Genomic DNA, 23,020 nt, shown 5'->3' with positions numbered 1-23,020 from the left:
CCATTTGGCCAAGTCAGTGCCTTGCCCTACTTCTACCAGGGCAGCTTTTCTGTGGACCTCTCAAGCCTTAGAATTTGCTGGCTGGCTGATGGCTCATCTTCTGCTAAGCTAGGCTCTGATGCCCAGCACCACCCTCCCTACCCCCTCACCCCAGCTTGAGTCAGCACCCAGCTGATTGCTCAAGTCCTGGCTCTGGTCTCTAAGAGGTCTCTGGGCAAATCTGCAGCTCAGATTTAAACACGTCTGCATTTGGTCTCTTCGGTTCATTGATCAGGAATCATATGATCTTTTAAAAACACAGCTGGTAGAGTGGCCCATCTGTGCTTCTGCATTTGGATCAGTAAATTGAGCTGCCTAGAATTTATTTAAACCTACAGGTCTGAGTACAGAATGTGGCTGCCCTCACGATGCCTCCTGTGATGATCTTCTCATTTTCTCATTTTCTGGATCATCTTCATTCTTGGGACGATCCTTGGCTGGGCTTCTAGCACTAGGTCTGTTTTTAACACTCATTTGTCTCCTGAGCTCTTCTAAGGACTATTTTCTCTTTACACTGAGATTCACTAATTACAGGGTAAAGCACTAATCTGCACTCTTCCCGCATGGCTGAAACACACACACACACACACACACACACACACACACACACTTATTTCCCAGCCAAGCAGACAAGATGGGTCATAAGTCCTTAGTCAGGCAGTAACCCAAAATAGTGATGGTCTCTATGGTCCCCTCCCCTCCCCCTATCCTTTGAAATAAATGTGGGAACATTGCTAATGTGGCAGAGACTACCAACTTGCCCCCAATATCTGAGCACATGACCATCAAAAATAAATACTCGGGGCACCTGGCCGGCTCAGTTGGTAGAGCATGCGACTCTTGATCTTGGGGTAATGAGTTCTAGTCCCACGTTGAGTACAGAGCCTACTTAACAAATAAATACATACATAGGTACTAAAATTCCTGGCCTCCTTTCCAGCTATGTGATTAATTTTTGATCAATGAGATATAAGTATGATGGTGTATACAACCTTTGGAAAGTATCCTTAAAGGGAAAAGGCATGCTTTCTTCCTTTCTCCCTTCTTTGTGCTAGTTAAAAAGCACCTTTGGTGATGTGATAGCTGGAGTTAGAGCAGCCATCTGGGAACATGAGGGTGAAGCCACACCTTGAGGATGGCAGATGTGGTAAACTAACTTCCAAGATGGCCTCCAATGATTCTCAACTTCTGGTATTCATGTCCTTATTTACTTCCCTCCCATATTAAATAGCGCTACCTGTGTAATCAATAGGATGTTGCAGAAATGATGGTGTGGCTTCTGAAACTACATCGTAAAAGACATTGCAGCTTCTGTCTTACTTCTTTTTGAATCACTTGCTCTAGGTGTGTAGAAGCTGGCTGCCATGTTGTAAGTACACTCAAGCAACCCTATGGAGGATGACAGGTGGTAAGAAACTAAGGCTTATTGTCAACAGCCAGAACCAACTTGCCAGGAGTGTTGTAGTCTCAGTCAAGCCTTCAAATGACCACAGCTCTGTCTGACATCCTGACTGCAATCTCATGAAACAGCTCCAGCCAGAACCATGCAGCTAAGTCACTTGTGAATTCCTGATATGTCACAGAAAGTGGGAGACAGTAAACGTTTATTGTTGTTTTAAGCCACTGAGTTTTGAAGTGATTTGTTACAGAGCAATAGAAAAGCCACAAAAGGGAAGGAGGCTTGGCCTCTGAAATTGTGGAGGGCTGTAGCAACCTTGACCCTTGATCTACTGAAGACTTTTTTTTTTAAAGAGACATAAACTACTCTTACTTTCTACTATTTTGAGTTTTCTGTCATTCCTATACTACTCCTGTTTTGGCACCACTCATTTAGAAACTCTTCTGGGAATTGCTACCTGGATGTGCCGTTGGAGACCATTTCAGCCATGCCTGTGCCAACGGTATGTTGCGGCCTAAATCTTCCTAAGATGAAGGGCAGTTAATGTGCAAAAATGTCTCTAAAAGGAATTTTATAATGAGAACCACAGGACAGGGATTAGGAGATCCTGGCTCTATACCCTCCTGAGGGATCTCACTTAATATTTTGGTGACCATACTTGGCACAGAGTGACATTGTCTTCATACGGGTATCCCTGGATGTCCATGAGGTTCAAAAAGATTTATAAATAAGCACTTTGGAGAGTGCCAAGATTCTCTACCAACTGAAGATAACACTCTTGCTATAAGTTGGGCTGATTCTAGATGGCGTGAGCCTACCCCAGCATTTATAGACGTTCTGTTCATGGTCCAGCTTTCAGGTGTACATCTCATGTAGCCTACTGAGCAATTCCTAAGCAGTGATGAGATGCCCTGCTCAGGTCCAGTCAGCCATGGCAGCTGACTGGACAGAATGATGGCAGTCCTGCTAGTCTTTTCTTTTTAAGAAAGCACTCCTTCCTGGTGCCCTGGTTGTAAGACAATGGCCAGCCCTCTGGGGTAGAGGCTTCCTCTCTACCCCACATCCTGCTTTATAACAGACTATGACATTCAAGTGGACCAACGAGCCATCATAATTCCTGACCCCCAGCATCACAATTCCTGGATCTGCTTAACGTTCTTCACCTTCTCCCACTTGGCTCTTGCCACACAGTGGGATGGATTCCCTCTGAAAGCTTAGCCTCCTGAATTCTACTAGAGGACTTGACCTCCTATTTGTTAGATTTTCCCAGAACTCTCTCTACTCCCGCTCTTGGACTTTAACAAAAACCTTCTGTACCCTTAGAGGCCTCAATTATTTCCCCATCCTGGTCCCATCATAGCCATCTGAACAACCAAAAATTTTCTTAAGCCCTATATTAATTAGGGTAATGCTAAATGCTATAACAAACAAATCCCAAAACGTGTATTGCCTCAGACAATGTAGTGAATTTCTTGCTCACATAAAACCCAAATGGGTATTTCTGATCAGTAGCATCTCTCCTGTAAGTGATAAGTCACGGACAAGGAACCTCCCACCTGTGGTTCTGCTCTCTCCAACATGTGGTTTCCAAGAGGATCTCAACATGGAGGAAGGAGAAAGGCAGGGTGGAGAAGGCCTATCTGCTGCTTAACTATCTTGGGCTGGAAATGACACATGTCATCCCTGATCAACATTCTATTGCCAAGAACAAGTCACTTGACTCCTCTCAGATGCAACGGATGTGAGCCGAAGGGTGTGTGTTGGGAAATGTAGTCTGTGCTGACTCTTTCCTATCCTCAACTTTATTCTATAGAAGGGCAGAGGATGACTGTGTTTGGTGAACAGTTAGCTGCCTCTGCTCCACACTTCTTTTTTTAATGTTTATTTATTTTTGAGGGAGAGAGAGAGAGAGAGAGAGAGAGAAAATGAGCAGGGAAGAGGCAGAGAGAGAGGGAGACACAGAATCTGAGCTGTCAGCACAGAGCCCAATGTAGGACTCAAACTCACAAACCGTGAGATCATGACCTGAGTCTGTGAGCCACCCAGGCACCCCTCGGCTCCACACCTTTTATTTCCTTCTGCCACAACCTCAGCAAGACTGCAGCCCAGGTACTATAGGCCAGCCTGACTTCTTGGCTTTTAGATCCTGGAGAAAACCTTGAGGGCGACAGATCAGTGTCAAAGCAGATTCATCACCTCCAAAGGCAGTACAGTGATGTATTGCCAGGTCTGGGTCAGATTCTTTCCTATTTCCCATAACAAGGGTTCCAAACACCTCCTCTTTGCCCTTATCCCCTCCTCTCACCCTCATTCTCAGCAGGAGAGCATTTTAGGGCCAAAGGGCATGGTGCCCCCTCCACTTGTCTTGCTCTCTCCTCCCCGCCACAGTCTTAGAAGCCTCTGTGCTTGCAGTCACCCTAGCTTCCCAGCCCAAACTGCTTCCTAGGCTTCAGACCTGTGTATCCATCTTCCTCCTGGATGCTCCCACCTGGATGTGCACAGGTCTTTCATACTCACCATGTCTCAAATTGAATCCTTATCGCTCAGCCCCCTACCCCCACCCAGACCTACTTCTCCTCCTGTGGTTTCTTTTTCCTATCGTGGCACCACCCTAACCACACCTGAAGGTCATTGCTGTCTCTTTTCTCTGGTTAAATGCTGGCCCAAACATTTCTTGAGTCAGTTCCCTGCACTCCTTTTCTCAGGTCATTGCTTCTTGTTTGGATGCCTGTAATCATCTCTTAATAGGTCTTATGCCTCTAGAATGTTCCCCTCCAACGTGTGTTCCGTGGGCAGCCAGAAGGACTGTTCTACAATACAAATCTGACCATAACACTCACTTTCTCAAGCACAGAATTTCCTCTGAGGCCCCCAAGTCCCCACATGACTGGCCCCACTGCCCACTTCAGCCAGCCTCTCACCTCCCTTGGCACCCCAGCAAAGACTGACTTTACTCTGTACATGCTCTGAGGGTCCCTGAAGCCACTGGGGTTTTGGGTGGGTGCCCCTCCTTGGTACTGTTAGAACACCCTCTGCCTGTGCTTATTACTCTCCTTGGTAAATCTTTTTGTATGTTGGCCTCCCAGGACCATAAAGGGAGGAACTAACTCTTTATCTTGGTATGTTAGTGCCTGGGACAGTGCTTATCAGTAGTGCTTATCAGAGCACAGTAGGTGCTCAATACACAATAGGTGCTCAGTGAATGAATGAAGATTGTGAGAAGGTACCTGTTGAAGGTATGGAAAATCTTCATTTAGATATGCTTGCCTTACCCTGAATGAACATTTCTTTTTCAGGATAGCCAAGGTGTGTGTGTGTGTGTGTGTGTGTGCGCATATACATATATATATATATATATATATATATATATATATATATATATATTTATGAAATCTGATCCTTTGCCTAAGAGCCTCCCCATCAATTAATCATGACTGCCCATTTGCACAAAACCTCTTCTCCCAAAGCACTTTACACAGAGGGACCAAGCTCTCCCATCCTGCCAGAGCTGTGGGCTCAGTTCCCACCACATGACTGGCCTTGGCAGTAAGCTCATACCCATGCCTCTCACAGGAACCTTATAGCAGCCCTGGGAGGCAAGCCAGAAAGGAGCATTGTCTCCCATTTTTAAGATAAGAAAACTTGTTCATGGGGTGTCTGGGTGCCTCAGTCAGAAAAGCATGAGACTCTTGATCTCAGGGTCATTGAGTTCGAACCCCACATTGGATTTACAGATCACTAAATAAATAAATAAACTTAAAAAGAAAACTTGTTCTTAGGAGGTAAGGTGATTGTCCAAGGGTGCAAGGTGAGTTAGATATTTGTTCTTTTCCATCGTATGATGGACCACTCTGCCCCCCGCCCTTTGGGGCTGATACAATGCTCCATGGTGCCAACACAAATGGTGGGCTCTGTGGGAAACCCTCAGACACCACCCCACGCCCCTCAGTCATAATACAGCTTGCATGTCAGCTATTCTCTTAGATAGGAAATTATTGGAATAGACACCCACCCAAGTATAAAGGAGGATTCTCACAGAATCCAAATGCAGAAAATCATCCCAGGAACTCAATGGTCATTACACAAACACTTTGTCTTTTGTGCTGGACCATAGGTCTTTTCTCTCTGCATTTCTAATCTGATCTTTTTCCACAAAACCTTAACCATTTTTTAATGTGACTACCCACACTAGGCCCAATGTGACTACCAGCCCTGAGATGGCCTGGCTCACACCTCCAAGGCCCACCACCACAGAAGCAGAGTTGGAGCCTGGGGAACACTCAGCCAGCTCCACCCAGGTGATAGCTTGTTTTCCCAGGTTCATCACCTGGAACATGGGCAAAGCCATTGGGTGAGCTGATAAAAACAGGGCAGCAGAGGTGATGAGCAGAGGAAATCCTAGGATGGATGTAGGTAGGGAGCCAATTGCAAGTGGAGGGAACAACTGTGAAAGATCTTGAAATTTAGCGGGCATCCCGAGTAACTAACCCACCTAGGTTCTCTCTGCCTTCTGTTGTCTTTGAGTAGACAGTTCTCGTCTCTAAAGATGGAAGTGAAGTTGTAGAAGTTTGAGAGTAATGTAATTCCTGTTCTCAGAAACACAGAAACACAGACTGTGGCTGGCCAAGGACCACCAACTGTTGCCTTGTGGGCACTGACTAGTTTTGCACCCATTTCTAAAATCATTTCAGCATCCCTTATCTGACAACCATGAGTGATACTTTGAGTTCTCCTTTGAATTCGTTGTGATAGGAGCACCGGGGTGGTTCAGTCAAGATCTTGCGGTTTGTGAGTTCAAGTCCCGCATCAGGCTTTCTGCTGTCAGTGCAGAGGCTGCTTCCTATCCTCTCTCCCTGCCCGTCTCCTGCTTGTGCTCTCTCTCAAAAATAATAAATAAATGTTTGGATTAGTTGTGATATTTGAGTGCTTCTCTTATTAACTGATGAATTAAGTTAAATCTTCAACACACATTCATTTTATATTTGAGGAGAGGCATTACTGCATACTTTTTAAAAATTTATTGTGAAGGAGTGCCTGGCTGGCTCAGGTGGTTAGAACATGTGACTCTTGGTCTTAAGGTCCTGAGTTCCAGTCCCACATTAAAAGAATTTCACTGGAAGGGTGCCTAGGTGGCTCAGTCGGTTAAGCATCTGACTCTGGATCTTGCCTCAGGTCATGAGCTCACAGTTCATGAGATTGAGCCCCACGTCAGACTGACATCACGGAGCCTGCTTGGGATTCTTTCTCTCCCTTTCTCTCTGCCCCTCCTCTGCTCTCCCTCTCTCTCAAAATAGATTTAAAAAGAAGAAAAAGCAAACGAAATAGGGTAAAACTACATCTGGGCATATTGCTACAAGCCAGCCAAGGGTAGCCAGAGGTGGTTATGATGCGCTGCCTGCCATCAGGGAAGAGGATAAGGTTCAGGCTCCGCCCATAGGCAAACGGGTTCCAGGCACCCACCACCATAGCCACCTGTGTCAGGAGCTGCTCAGGTAAGGAGACTTCCTCACTGTTCCACACCTGCCACTTCTCCTCCCTCCTGCCCCCCTGGTAGCACAGTTCAGGGAACAAGGATGGAAGATCATGCCAGAATGGAATTTCTTCCTCCTGCCTTTCCTCCCCTGACAACCTGAGAGGCATCTTGCCCTCGCCAGCTTACAGCTGAAAGGCGAGAATCACTGCCAAACCCCTGCTTGCAAAACAATCCCCTTCTGAGAAGGGGACACAAAATTTCTGTCCCCTGAATCCTGTTTTCCTCTTGATTTACACGATGGTCCAGATATGCTCTGGCTTCCATCATCGTGGGTGGCTCACCCATTGGTCATGGTCCCAATGCTTCATATTTTTCTGTCTTCATGAAACCATCCTTTAAACTGGTATTTATTTAAGCACAAGAGAATAAAACCTTTCTTCTAGGAAGGGCTCCATCAACCAAACTTGGATATATATCTGCTGTTTTCTAAGTGTGTATGTACGATAGGGGAGACAATACCCACAGGCAGTGGAACCATCTCTCAGCCCCAGGAGGCTCCCCTGACCTTTGGCATAAGTGTCTGCAGTCTCTTGAATTTAGCACATCAGCACACAAGCGCTTCCTTAATGAACTCTGGCCTGGAAGGACTGAGGAAAAAGGACATGGCATGAGCCCTGTATGTCCCCTTACTGACTGCACACTTAACTGGCCTGACTAGGGCTGGCCTTTCCGACACTTACCCACTAAGCATGAAGTCACAGCCACCCCTGAATCCAGGAGCCAGTGCTCCAGGTACTCCAGAAACTTTCCCAAGCATACCTACGTTATACAGAGGGAGAGTCTTACCCTTATTGCTACTACTTAGGGGTGTTTGAGCCCAGACTCCCACTGTCGTCTGACTACATCACTCTCTGCCTTAAGTCCTTCAGTGGCTCCCTTTTGCCTGCTTGATAAAGTCCAACCTCCATGGCCTGGCCTTCAGGTCCCTTGCTTTCCAATCTGGCCCCAGCTATATCTCTGGCATCATCTCCCTAAACCATGGACCTCAGTGTTTTTTGTTTTTGTTTTTTAATGTTTATTTATTTTTGAGAGAGAGAGAGAGAGAGACAGAGTGTGAGCCAGGGAGGGGCAGAGAGAGAGGGAGACACAGAATCTGAAGCAAGCTCCAGGCTCTAAGCTGTCAGCACAGAGCCCGACGCGGGGCTGGAACCCACGAACCGTGAGATCATGACCTGAGCCGAAGTCGGACGCTTAACTGACTAAGCCACCCAGGCACCCCTGGACCTCAGTGTTTTAACCATTCATTCATCCCATGAACACTGGAGTCCAATTTGCATATACATCTAACAGTGTTTTCCAAGCTCTTACAGATGCTCAAAATGCCTCATTTCAATGGCAGTGTCTCTCTTATTAATTGATGTCATCAGAATTGCATTACTATAGCTGCAGATGAAAGCACGCCAGTGCCTGTTTAAATGCAGGGCCTTACTCTGGTGCTCACACTACCTTCATGGCTGCACCTGGGTGAACATCACACAGACCACTTTTCAGAACAGCTCTCTCCACAGGAGCAGCTGCAGATTCCTCCCACCTCCTAAAAGCTCACTGCTGTGGAGCAGAGGCAGTTGTATTAGGACACATCGCAGCATCTCACTGCCAAAGTGACAGCTACAATTATGTTTTGGCCGACAGCTGGAGATGAGAGAATGTACAAACAACCAAGGCCACATGAGCCTTCATGAATCAGCAGTTTGTAATACATGTCCAGCTGGTAGGTGAGGTGGGCAACCTGCTGGCTACAGATCTCAAGTTAGCACCTGGGACCCTCCGGTGAAGTCCTCCACGGGACGGCCCAAACAGCCACCCAGGATGCAGAAGGGCAGAAGAGTGGGGTGGTCAAGGCTGGGTAAGGTCCAAGCCCGAGGGATAGGCACCTGATTCCTAGGCAAGGGCAGGGGCAGGCAACACAAAGGGCTGAACTACTCAGTGGTGGAGTCCATCTTGCTCAACAGCCTGGTGAGTGGTATATTCATATTGGATAGAGGGTTCCTGTTGAGACCCCAGGGCACCACCTCCATGAGGAGCCTGACTGCCATAGGCATGATGTCAGGATAGGGGCCAAGACACCATAGCAAAAACAATCACAGCAGCGGCCATGATAGCGGCAGCTTCCACTAATGGAGACTTCCATATGCCAGGCACCAGGCTTGACCCCTTTACATACGTTTCTTCCTTTTGTCTATAAGACAATCCACTGAGGCAGTTTCTGTTATCATCCCTTTTTACCAGCAAGAAAACTGAGTCTTAGGGAGGAATGTGATGGAGGCCCAGTAGCTGGCAATTATGGAGATGGAATTTGAGCTCAGACAATGTGGCTCCAGAGCCTGGTTGGTTTATGGCCTCATTATCCTGGTTTGGTCCTTTCAATCTGGTCTTGGTTGCAAGAAGCTAAGAGACCCTCAGCACATTCCTCGCATAGGGTGAGTTGTGTTGGGGCCTCCAAGTAGACTTTGGTCTGAAAGCCAAGATGTTACCAAAAGAAAATAAACAACAGCTATTTCAGATGACAGGTGCTAGGCTAGGAAATTGGGGGAAAAATGAAAAAGCTACCAGGATTTCCTCATTGTACATTTTTTGCTTGTTCAACAGAACAAGCATCATCAGGAAGCTGCTCTATTACAAGTGTTGTCCCTAAAGACAGAGGGCAGCAGCAGGAACTGTCCTTTCTCTCTGACCCTGGGTCCCTCTGGGGCCCAGCACCAAGGGTGGCCTCCTGAGCCCAGGGCTTGGCTCTTACTCAGCCTGACCTGGGTTCTGGCCAAGGCCTCTGGGAGGGGCGGGCTCAGGCTCTTGGTGTTTTTCCGAGAGTGCTGCTTCCTTTCTCATGCCCCTTTTTGGAGCAGAATCTGTCCATCCTCACTGTCTGCCCAAACGCAAGCAGACAAGAAGGTCATAGGCTAGCAAATCTGTTCCATATGCTTCCAAAGGGGGCATCTGAAAGGCCAGTGGGGCTGGGGCACAGGAATGTTTGGATTTCAAGTGGCTGCTGCCCATGAATCACCAATTGCATTTTGTGCTCTCAGCTCTGTGAAGGCATCATTTCCAGCAGCCTCACACGGAGCTGGCGGCCAGAGCCTCTTAGTGGGGCTATAAATAGCAGATCATCAACTCACCTCTTCTGAGCTCAGCACAGGCTTCTCAGTTCACTGTGAGTCTTCCTGCTGCCTGCGTGTCAACGTCACTCAGATTTCCCAGGTGAGGCCTGGCTGAGAGATCCAGGGCTTGCTCTGAGGGACTGCATGGTTTGGGTTCCCAGAGCTGTTCAGGGTGAGAGTGAGGGCAATGGCAGACTTTTGAAGAGCTTGACATTTCAGGCGTCATAATTATAATCTCCCGTATCTGAGCTCCTCTCCAATTAAATCAGTGCCAAGGGACTGTCATTTCTTTAGGAGTCCTAGAAATAAAAGGCAAAAGAGTCACCAAAAACACACCCAGAGAAAGCCACCTGGAGCGGGTAGCAACAAATGAAAGGTTTCATGCCTTCCTGTGGACTTGTCCCCTAACACTGAATGAAATATTTTATGGCTCGCCAGCTGCAGAAGTGAGAGACACTGAATGAAATACTTTACGACTCCCTGGCTTGAGAAGTGAGCTCACATGTTTTAGTATTACTCACTGCTACCATTTATGGAGGGTTCCCTGTGTGCCAGGCTCTGTGCCCAGCCTTCACAGGCAGCATATCATTAAGTCATCCCAATAGCCATACTGGAGTCAACTCTACCATCACTGGCTTTCTGCAGGTGAGGAGGCAGTGGCTCCCACAGTCACAGGGACAGGGCTGCTGGATTCCAGAGCCCAATTTCTGAACCACCACACTTTCTGACTCCTGCAAAAGAGGAATGTTGGGGTGTCCACGTACTTGGGTGACCAGTGGGAAGTGAACTGTAGTCTCCTTTCTTCAACTCTATGCACTTCATGACTCCCAGACTCCTTTAGTACACAGAACGTCCCCTGTCACCATCTTCTTCCAAATCTGACTTTCTCCTAGCTTTCCTGTGAGAAGGCACCAGCTTCCACTTGGCTCTCCAAGCTCAGAGTAATGGTCTTCCTCATATCTTCCTCCCCTGAGGCCCTGAAATAGTCAAGGATCCGGTGGGACTCCTTCCCTCTCCCTCTCCTCCTTCCCTTCTCCAGGTGGCAGCCTCCCTGTAATCTCTTTCCTCCTCTGCCTCAAAAGTTTGAGGCCTGGTCCCCTTTATTGGTTTGTCACAATAGCTTTCCAGCTCAGTGCTGCACCTGGGGAATGTTTTAAGAACACAGATTCTTGGGGACCCTGGGTGGCTCAGTTGGTTAAGTGTCTGACTTCAGCTCAGGTCAATGATCTCACAGCTCATGAATTCGAGCCCTGTGCCTGGTTCTGTGCTGACAGCCCAGAGCCTGGGTTTGCTTCAGAATCTGTGTCTCTGTCTCTCTCTCTGCCCCTCCACCACTTGCTCTCTCTCTCAAAAATTATAAACATTAAAAAAAAAAAAAGAACACAGATTCTTGGTTGCCTCCCTCCTTTGGTCCAGACCACCTGAAGTCAAATCTCTCAAGGTAGAGGCCAGGATCAGGATGTTTTAAACAGCTCTTCCAGTGATCTATGAAGCCAGGATTAAGTCTAACTGCCTGCCTAGACTCCAGCATCTCTCTGTTCTCAACCCTCTCAACCACAGCTATCAGTTTGATTTTCTTAAAGCATAGTTTATCTTATGTCATTCTCCTGCTAAAAATCCTTGAGTAGATCATACTGCCTGCAGGAAAGCACAAAATTCTTAGTGTGGCGTTCAAGGCCCTCTCCATCCTGGTCCACTCATTTTCCTGCCTACCCCATGCCCCACCCTATACAGCCACCTCTCCCTGAGTCAGTCTCCTGGCCCTGCTTTCTCTCCTTTGCTTATCTGGACTTTAGGTGTCAGCTGGGCACAGCAGAACACACTGAAACAACAGTGAACCCTCCTTAAGACGCTGAGTCCTCCAATAAAAGGAATGAGGAATTATTGCTAAAATGCCCCTCTTGATTCAAGTACCTTGTGTGCAATTTTAAGTGAAGAGAGTTTTGTGTGGCCTGCAGATGAAAGGAGATCAGCCAGCAGATACAACCCAATAAGTAGTAATGTGTAAACACAGGATAGCAGGAGAGGTGGGGCTTGTGATTGATTCCAAGGACATGGCATTTCAGCATTCTCCTTGCTTTTACTCAAGTCGGAGACAGAGCAGGTCTGGTAAGCACTGGGGCCAGGGCTATGTTTCAAAATGCCTCTCATGCTTTTTTGTCCCCCATTCCCAGACAAAAGCAGAGGACCGCATTTGGATCTTGTTCAAAAGGTCAAGAGTGTTTTACTAAAACGATTAAACAATGTGTGTGTTTGGACTTTGAAATCCTTTCCCATAAAGAAATGCCTACCCCCAAATAAAATAAAAAGTGATTGTGTTGACTGACAGCAGGCATTCTTTCAGAACGGGGTCTGGAAATTGTTCCCCTCAAGAGCTTTCAGAGTGAAAATGAACCCTAAAAGAACTTCTGGGTAAATGTGGCAAAAGAGCCTCTCATGAATCTCCATCTGCTCCCTCCCAAAACTCTACTAAAAACAACTATAAAGGAGTAAAAAGAGTTACAAATCCACAAGGTCTATGAGAACAGGCGGGGAGACAGCAGCAGACAAAGGATGGAAGCACATTTTTGGAAGGTGGGAAGCACAGGAAGGAGTGGTGAGTCACACAGCAGCCCGGCAGCCGGCAGCCCGGGGGAGGTTGAAGGCCTGATTCCTGCAAAGGGGCTCTGAGGGGAGAGGCAGGCCTAGCTGTTTAGCTGTCGGGGACAAGGAGGACAGAGCTGCAAATGGAAGGGCTAGTGGAGGCTGTGTGAGAGCACAGTCCCCAGGGGCAAAGGGGTTGTACACCTTGCCCATTCCTGTAGGGCACCTGTGGTGCTCACTGGGGAATTTGGATCAGCACATCAAGCAGTGTGGAGGATGTGAATAAAGTGCAGAGAATACAGACAACAGCAGAAGTCTAGATACCGAAAGGTAAAATCCCAGCCCCTTTTCCTCATGCAGCCAGACACAGCACTTACTCCCAGGATGGAGACTAAAGAACCCTCTTCTATAGAAGCTGAGCAAACTCAAGGGAAACACCTACAGATACAGACATGATATGGATACAAACCTTCAATGGAAGAGCCACCTCATGACCAACTACCTCTACAGGGAAGTTTGCTGTTTGACAAGTTCCATCTAAGCATGCTGATCAAAGCATAATTCTAAGATATTATCAGATAGCTGAGATCCTCAGACATTTAAGGAAAGCTTCAGACAAGAGAGACAGGTATGTGGGGAAGGGGAGGAGAGGAAGAATGCCTAAGTTCAGGGAGAAGAAAGCTTTAAAAATGCTATAAAATCCTCAGGGAGAGAAAATAAGGTTTCTACTTCAAGGTTCATTATCCATGAAATGTCAGAACACCAGGGATAATAAAGAAAAGACCCTGAAAGGACTCAGAGAGGAAAAACAGGTCAACTGAGAGGACTGAGGATCAGAATGGCACGAGACTACTCAACAGCAACACTGGAAGCTGGGAGATAATGGAGTCAGGCCTTTAGAACTCTGAAAGAGAATTAGTTATAGCTTAGACATCTAAACCCAAACCATTAATTACGGGAAATGGTAGAATAAGAGATGTTTGCAGACCCAAAAGACCACAAATAATGTGCCTCTCACACTCCCTTTCTCAGGAAGATCTCTACCCAAATAAAAGAATAGTCCAAGAATGAGGAAGACATGCCCAGGAAAGGGCAAAGGGATGCCCATAGTGATGCTGAAGGAGAGCCTGGATGACAGTAAGGCAGAAGGCCCAGGGGCAAGAGCTCCCCTCTGAGCCAGAGGATAGAGGACTTCAGGTGAGAGATGGCCAGATTACCTGACCAGTATGCCCAAGTGGAAAATTATATTGAGGGGCTATTAGACAGTTATGAGAGTTAGCAATATGTTTATAAAAAAACTGAGTAAATAAAAAACACAGAGCTATTGCGACCTATAACAAACAAACAAACAAACCCCATGACACATAAACTGTGAAAGCAAATAAATGCTACACCAAGAAAATTTACGTAGCCACAGTAATGTAAACACAGATTATTGATTTAACCAGAGATTGTAGTAAACAGCGTTGAGAAGCTGGGGGAAAGGGAAGGAGGATGCAGGTGGCAGTGGATAAAAGAAGCAAAGCCTCATCTCCCATAATTGCAAGAAAATGGATAATGTCTAAAACTGACAAATCAACAAAATAACACTATAAGCATATTATTTAGAGAAATGGAGGAGGTGGTTAAAACTGGCAGAAACAGCTGAAAGAGATTATTTATTTATTTAACTGGGTACCTCTGGGTATCAGGCTGGGGTTGGATTTATGTGGGACAGGGAACTGCTATTTTCTTCTCCCCCCCCCAAAAAAAATTTTTAATGCTTTATTTATTTGAGAGAGAGAGAGAGAGAGAGAGAGAGAGTATAAGCTGGGCAGGGGCAGAGAGAGAGGGAGACAGAATCCACAAAGCAGGCTCCAGGCTCTGAGCTGTCAGTATAGAGCCTGATGCAGGGCTTGAACCCATGAGCCACGGGATCATGACCTGAGCCGAGGTCGGCCGCCCAACCCACTGAGCCACCCAGGCGCCCCGGGGAACTGCTATTTTCCACGATACGCCTTTTAGTCCTATTTGACTTTTTGTGTGTATACATTATTTTCACAAAAAATAAAAAGTTTTTAAGAGAGAAATCAAGGGGCGCCTGGGTGGCTCAGTCAGTTAAGCCGCCGACTTCGGCTCAGGTCATGATCTCGCGGTCCATGAGTTCAAGCCCCGCGTCGGGCTCTGTGCTGACAGCTCAGAGCCTAGAGCCTGGACCCTGTTTCGGATTCTGTGTCTCCCTCTCTCTGACCCTCCCCCGTTCATGCTCTGTCTCTCTCTGTCTCAAAAATAAATAAATGTTAAAAAAAGAGAGAAATCAAAAGCGGGGCACTCCATGAGTTCGAGCCCCGCGTTGGGCTCTGTGCTGACAGCTTGGAGCTTGGAGCCTGCTTCGGATTCTGGGTCTCCCTCTGTCTCTGCCCCTCCCTTGCTCATGCTCTGTCTCTCTCTGACTCAAAAATAAATAAAAACATTAAAAAAAATTTTTTTTAAGAAAAATCAAAAGAAAATATTTTCAATGGACAAAAACATGTCAGATATTCATTAATTACATCTCTGTGATTTTCTCTGTCCTGTTGATCTTCCTCTTCATTCATCCATGCATTCATTTATTTTCTTTCAAAGTCTTAAATATGGATGGGAAAATGTGGTGGGGTGGCCAGCAGAAAATGCATTTGGGATATGCTTACACTAAAAAAATGATTTGTTGTTTATCTGAAATTCAAATTTAGTCAGGTGTTCAGTACTTTTATTTCACTAAATCTGTCATTCTAAAATGTGGCCTCTCCTTTTGCTTATCCCACAGGCTAGGCCTAGGGCTAGACAGCGGAATGAGAAAGTTCGTCTGCAATTAATATTCACAGTGCGGGAGACAGGTATAGAAACTAACAAAACTACCTGGTCAGATGCTGAGCAGTGATTTGTTACACAGTCAAGATGTGTATGGCATGGTGCCAACACAGAGTCTGTGAGTATATTAAAGAAGTATATTAAAGAAGTGCAGTTCTTGCCCTGTGACTGGCAGCTGGGTCCCCCATGGGCCCAAAGCCTGGAACTTCTCCCTCTATTTGTCCCTCATGGCTTGGGAGCTGGGCCTAGGGCTCCTGGCGGTGGTCATCATCCCTCCCGCAGCATTTTCTCACCAGAGAGGGGGTGGGCAGGATGAGAAGTGACTTCAATTTATCTAAATTCAGGAGTGGGACCACACACTTCATCCTTCTTCCTTTTTATTAAAAAACTAGCTCTTACGGCGCCTGGCTGGCTCAGCCTCTAAAGCATCGATCTTGATCTTGGGATTGTAAGTTCAAGTCCTATGTTGGGTGTAGAGACTTAAAAATAAAACCCCAAAACAAAAACTGTCTCTTAAGCAAATTCTTACACGGATGCCCAATCTTGTCTGTAGTGTGCTTACTTAAGAGTTTCTCTCAAAGGAGGATTTTTTTTCTTGAACCATGGGGAGAGTCTCCACCACCACTAACTAATGGTAGGAAGCTAATCATTTTCTCCCTTTTGTGCTGGGGAAAGTGTTCTTTGGGGTTAACAGAAGTAACACTAAGGATATGCGAGTCCTCCTGCAGCTAAAATCATCTCTGGAATATGAAAACATAAAATTTGGAAATACATAAATGTATATAAAGAAAATCAGCTATAATCTGAGGAAGAACACAAAACATAAAGCGTTTTTGTTTTGCTATTAATTATTCCTATGTGAGTAGAGGTCAAGGGCAGCCAGGCAGGCAGCAGTTTTCAGAAATTTGTCTGGGATTAAGATTATTAGCTATAGGGTCCTATTCTACAAAACTAGCAGTGAGAATGACAAAAGAGTTCGCCTTGCTTAAGCATTTTCAAAGCTTTCTAAAAACAAATAGCTGTGGCCATATATTTTTTGTTAATGGTAAAATACTTAATTATGTATCTTGGTCAATCATGAATTTTTTGTAGATGTGAGATAACTGGGAGCTCAGTTCAACCCAAGCAAGTATTTTCTACTTTTCAGACAACTATAATTGTTTAAAGTTTTTCTATTTAAAGATGAAATCTGACTTCATATAGCTCTCTCAATCTTTGGCCCTATGCCTGCCTTGAAAAGCAAAGAATGAGCTATCTTCTACAAAATAGCCCTTCAAGGATCTGAAGGCAGTCCTCACAATTGTGTCCTCTGCTGCCATATGCCACCTGGTCTCCAGCTCCCCTCCTCCATCTCCTTCCTGGTGAGCACTAGTTCATCAATGTGTGCTTGAAATGAGGCATTCAGACTGAACTCCTGGTATGGCCTGAGGCGTACAAAATAGCAAGAACTGTAACTTTCTGTGATCTGAATGCTGAAAATTCATTTGGTTAGGTAAAACCAGCCGCTAGATCGCTGTTTTAAGAACATCAACTTTATGGTCTCTGGCAGAGAGACGAGTCTAATTCAATAGAAAAAAACCTTAAGCTTACACTTACAACAGATTAAAATATTCATGCATCTAGATACAGAAACACCATCTTATATGAATATAAATAATGGATTAACAGACAAACTTTTGCACAACAGAAGCTAACCTGATTTTAATGTTACTACCTCTCAGTTACCTTTGCACAGTAACTTCCTGCAGTAGGAAGCCTTTGGGGAATGTAATTTCCACTGCCTTGTGATGTTAATTTGAGGCAATTATCATAAGTAGACTAAAAAAAGTTTTGCATATTATTTGTTCTTGTGGAAGCCCTGGGCTGTTGGCGAGTCAGGATACTGGAGAGGCCATAGGAGAGGAATATTCAGAATTTAGAAACTTCTTTAATAGCCTCGAATCATAAGGTTTCAAAGCTTTTAATGTTTCCCAGCTTTTGGGCTGGTAAAACCTTCTTTTCTGCAGATGCTGGGAAGCCAGCTTGAAGAGCTCTGAGAGCTCTCTCCACTTGATATTTTAAATGCATCTACATTTTCAGGTTTTCCAAGGTAGGATAAGCAAGAGTAAAACTGCTTCTCCAGTCCATTTGGCTACTTTAAAACAGTTTTGTCAGGTATAGAGGGGAAAATAAGTAAGCTTTTCCCCTTGACACTTCCAGAACCACTGTAAACTTGGGTTACTTGCTGAGCTTACGTGTGGTGGGAAGAAATAGAAAACCCTGGTGTCTGTAGTTCAGTGCTCTCATCTGACCACCCTCAGGAGGCCTTTTTGAGCCATTTCCAGGAGTGTTTTAACCTGTTGCATTGGTCCCCCTCTTCAAGACCAAAATCAGAATCGAAGAGTTTAAAGTGTTCTTAATAGTAAGTAACTTGCTGTTTCTCCAGATATTTGTTCCTGTGCCGGGGCCCTAGGCTGGGGGTTTTCAGCACATCAGTCATAAAGTGGGAGGCTACACAAAAAGAAGAAAGATTTTGCTCAGGAGAGTATGGAAATTCAAGAATGTGAGAGCTGTGATTGCAATAACTACGCAATGGCTTTAAAGACGAAGGAAGCCTGTGGCTGGTACAAGTTTAGGCACAAACTTTCTACTATGTACTTTGGCAAAATACAGTAAATGCTTTAAAAGTGTGCGTGTTCAAGGGGCACCTGGGTGGCTCAGTAGGTTCGGCATCTGACTTCGGCTCAGGTCATGATCTCATAGTTCAAGCCCCACATTGAGCTCCATGCTGACAACTTGGGAGACTGGAGCCTGCTTCAAATTCTGTGTCTCCCTCTGTCTCTGCTCCTCCCCTCCTTGCACTCTGTCTCTCTGTCTCTCTCTCAAAAATAAACATTAAAAAAAAAAATAAGAAAAAAAATTGTGCAGGCTCTTTTGAACCAGGAACCTCACTTCTAGAAGTTTATCAGAAGGAAACACAAACAAACCTGGATATCCACAGAAGTTCAGTTGAAAGGATAAGTCATGTTGGCATTGACTAAAATTTTTTATCATAACTTAAAAGTAGGGGAACGTCCCATTGCAGAAGGAACACAGAAGTGTTTTGGCTTTGAACTGTCACCCTCAACAAGGATAATAACAAATCTGCCAACTATGTATTTGGTGAAACCTGGAGAAAAATACAACCTCCAAAGTGTTGATAAGAGTTGCCAAAGACAGGGACACATGGGTGGCTCAGCTGGGGTTAAGCACCCGACTCTTGATCTCAGCTCAGGTCTTGGTACCAGGGTCGGGAGTTCAAGATCCTCGTTGGAACCTACTTACAAAAAAAAGAAAAATGTTGCTAAAGATGAAAAAAAGCAGAATATCTGGTCAAACTTCTTGAGTGAGGAGGGAAAATAGAGCTTCTCCAGCAAGTATTCCCTTCCAGAAGGGGAGGATCCTACTCTGAAAGGGAACTACAAGGACAAGGCCTAAATTAAACAAAACAAGATTGCTGGGGATGATAGAAACTCTTGGAAAGCACTATGGGGGAGAGAGGTACTTTTAAAAGTACTCTTAGAAACAAAGGCTGTAAAAAATTCTGGGAGACAAATGGACAGAGAAGCTCTCCTCAACCAAACTGAAATCTAGAGGAGGTGACTTCTCACAGAAGTCATGTTTGAGATCCATCACTGTGATAACAGAGAGAGCTTCCTTGGTCCCACCTCTCCACCCCTCCACCACATTTCTAGGGTAAAAACTGCTACCAGCAACAGTGGAACAACACCAGCAAGACACTCAAAGGAAGAAAAGTATGGGCCAAGAATTCTATCCACCAAACTGATCTTCAAGTATAAAGCTTACAGATATTTTTAAAAATAATTATATATTTTTTATTTTGAAAGAGAGAGAGAGCAAGCCGGGGGGAAGGGCAGAAAGAGAGGGAGAGAGAGAATCTTTAGCAGGCTCCACACCCAGCTTGGAGCCTGACTAGGGGCTCAACCGTGAGATCATGACCTGAACTGAAATCAAGAATCAGATGCTTAACCAACTGAGCCACCCAGGTGCCCCAAGGTTAGAGAAAAACATTTTAAAACATGTAAGAAATCAGGGAATATTATTTTCATGAGCCCTTTCTGAAGAACCCACTAGAACCATAAAACAGCAGTCTTAACATCACGTGGCAAGCCTGATTAAATCAGGGTAAAAGGACCTTCCTTGAGTATGGAATGCATCTAACTATAGACATAAGAGTAAAACAAATATAGAAATCAGGGTGACAGGTCAGAATTCAAATGTTACATGCCTTAATGTAGAAATTTCTGGAGAGAAGATAGGAATAAGAATGAGCTTACGAATTGCCTCGAGTCAATGGATTCACAGGATAGTATTTAAAGTTTCTAAATCAAGTAGAAGCGTAAGCATATTTAATACAAACACTAAAATTGATAATCCTATGATTATATGATGGGGGGGGAAGGATTGGATTACAAGATAATTTTATTTTGCTCATGGTAGGGAATCAAAAGATACAGTGCCAAAAGAAAATGGATGAAGTGTATTTTACATAGATAACTTCTAGAATAAAAATACAAAACTTCCTAATAGCAAAACTACATTAAGAAAAAGGGGAAATACAAAAATGCATTATGAAAACCAACATAAAATAATGACACAATTGAGAACAAATATATCTGTCATTTCAATAACTATAAATGAGTTTAATTCATCTTTTAATTTTTAATTTTATTTTTTTAAGCGTTTATGTATTTATTTTTGAGAGAGAGCACATGAGCAGATTAGGAGCAGAGAGAGGGATACAGAGGATTCCAAGCAGGCTCTGCACTGTCAGCACAGAGCTTGATGTGGGGCTCAAGCTCACCAACTGTGAGATCATGACCTGAGCCGAAATCAAGAGTCAATCGCTTAACCAACTGAGCCACCCAGCCACCCCATAACTCATTTTTTAAAAATAGTTTTCAAAATAGAATTCAAAGTTCGATCCAACTCTAAACTGTACACATCTAAGATAAAATGATTCTGAAAGGCTAATAATAAATGGATGGGCAAAGAAAGGCATACCAAAAAATTATAAACATTAAAAATCTTAATATCTGACAACATAAAATTCAGGGCAAAAAGCTTTAAGCAAGATAAAGAGAAGTAATCTTTGTAGCTAAGGACTACAATTCACTATAAAAATTTAAGTTATGAATATTTATGCATTAAGTAATATAGCAAGAACTTTCATATAATAGAAACTATAGAGATATAAAGAGATTTAGACAGAGACACACTAATAACAGAAGAACTTTTTTTTTTCTTTAAAGTTTATTTTATGTATTTTGAGAGAGGGAGAGAGAGAGCAAGGGAGGGGAGAGAGAGGGAGGAAGAGAGAGAATCCCAAGCAGGCTCTGTGCTGTTAGCCTGGAAGTTCAACTTGGGGCTTGATCGTTAGGAACCATGAGATCATGGCCTGACCTGAAATCAAGAGTCAGTCCCTTAACAAACTGAGCCACACAGGTGCCCCTAAAAGACTTTGATTTACCTTTCCCAATCCAGAACAGATCAAGTGGTCACAATTAAATGATGATCTAGAAGTCCAAGCAACACAATGAACAAGGCAGATGTTATTGATAGGGATCAAACATTGTCCTCTGAGAATAGAAAACATACTATGTTTTCGAGTGCTCTGGAATATTCATACACATACACTTAGACACACACAAAAGATTATATATTAGGCCACAAACCAGACCTCATTACCATAGTGAAAATAATGCAGATAGCATTTTATAATAATGACACAAGAATCATTGACATTTATAACATGTTCAGAAAACAAAAATTGTGCTCTTTGGATATATATGGGGGTCTATATTAAATAACTCTATAATCAAAGGGAAAATATAAATTCAAAATTGCGTAATTTCTAGAAAACAACAATAATGAACATACCATATAGAAGGATCTCTGAGTACAGTTAAAGTAGTACTCAAAGAAAAATTCATTTCATTAAATAATTATATCAACATAAATGAAAGAAAAAGAAATGGATTAAACTGGCTTAAAAAACTAGAAAAATATTTTTAAAATAAGCCAAAGGAAAGCAAAAGGAAAATTTAATAAAGATAAATACAGAAATTAATCAGTTAAAATAACAAAACTATAGTGGAACTTATTAATAAATAAGCTTATTCTTAGAAAAAATTCAATCATGTTAACTAACTGGAATTTAAATAAAAGCTTGAAAAAAAGAAAAAAATTCGGGGCACCTGGGCGGCTCAGTCAGTTAAGCATTAAACTTTGGCTCAGGTCATGATCTCATGTTTCATGAGTTCAAGCCCCATGTTGGGCTCTCTGCTATCAGTGCAGAGTCCACTTTGGATCCTCTGTCTCCTCTCTTTGCCCTCCTCCAACTCTCTGTCTCTCAAAAATAAATTAACATAAAAAAAGAAAAAATTCAATAAATTAGTTAAGCCACAAACTAATCTCAAAAAAAAAAAAAAAAGAGAGAGAGAGAGAGAATGTACAAACACCCAAAATAAAAAATTACAAGGGGGAGGGAAAGATTCACACAAACATTGGAAAGTAAAAAACAAATTTAAAAAAAGCATACAAAATACCATAAGAGAATATCTTATACAGTTTTATGCAAATAAATTTAAAACATGTATGAAATGTACAATTTTATCAGAATGCTAAAAGTAGAAAACCAAAAGGGACTAATGTGCATAAAATAATTTGAATAAAAATAATATTATGGATAAATATATACGGATGTAGTATTATACAAAATATAATAAATATTAATTTCAATATAGAATTTTGTCAAAGTAATTTGGCAGTGTGGAGTGTGGAGCCTGCTTTGGATTCTCTCTCCTCTCTCTCTGCCCCTCCCCCTCTCATTCTCTCTCCCTTAAAAGAAAAAAACTTAAAAAAAAGAGAAAAAGAATAAAAACTTACAATTTCTTTTCATAAAGCAAATATAAGTACACTAAAACCAAAGTATAATAACAATGAAAAAAATAGGACAGTATCATTTTCAAATATCAGTGCAAAAATCCTAAATAAAATTTTAGTAAATAGAATCTAAAAGCACTTGGGAAGAGGGCACCTGGTTAGCTCAGTCAGTTGAGCATCAGACTCTTGGTTTTAGTGGGGGTCATGATCTCTCAGTTAGTGGGTTCTAGCCCTGCATTGGCAGCACTATCAGTGCAGAGCCTGCTTGGGATTCTCAACCTCTCCCTCACTCTCTGCCCCTCCCCAACTCTCACGCTCTCTTTTTCTCTTAAAATAAACTTAAAAAAAGCATATTGGAAGAATAATATATTGTGACCAAATGGAGTTTATTCTAGAAATGGAAATGAAGTTTAATGTTAGAAAATCCACTAATAAGAGTCATTATAAATCATATCAATAGTTCTAAATATAAAATTATATGACTTTATAAGTACTGAAAATGCATTTGATAAGACTAAATATTTACTCTCAATTAAAGACAAGACATTCAGTAAAATGGAAATTAATGGATACATCCTCAAAATGGAAAGCAACAGTTTACTTAACAGGGGAACACTA

General features: G+C 43.5%; 1 long non-coding RNA gene across 3 annotated transcripts in view; it reads right to left on the bottom strand.

Moving 5' to 3' along the window:
• Nucleotides 1-23,020, bottom strand: part of LOC125935498 (uncharacterized) — an 80,561-nt gene that overhangs the window by 50,713 nt on the left and 6,828 nt on the right. For 2 of the 3 annotated variants that reach the window (XR_007461697.1, XR_007461696.1), the window contains exon 2: nucleotides 10,085-10,365. This is a non-coding gene — a long non-coding RNA (uncharacterized LOC125935498). Of the gene's footprint in view, nucleotides 1-6,281; nucleotides 9,427-10,084; nucleotides 10,366-23,020 lie in introns of those variants that run through there. The other variant, XR_007461695.1, reaches the window with a different exon arrangement.

This window comes from Panthera uncia (assembly GCF_023721935.1).
Source record: "Panthera uncia isolate 11264 chromosome A1 unlocalized genomic scaffold, Puncia_PCG_1.0 HiC_scaffold_17, whole genome shotgun sequence".
In the NCBI taxonomy this organism is placed as follows: Eukaryota; Metazoa; Chordata; class Mammalia; order Carnivora; family Felidae; genus Panthera; species Panthera uncia.
This window is presented reverse-complemented; position numbering and strand designations above follow the sequence as displayed.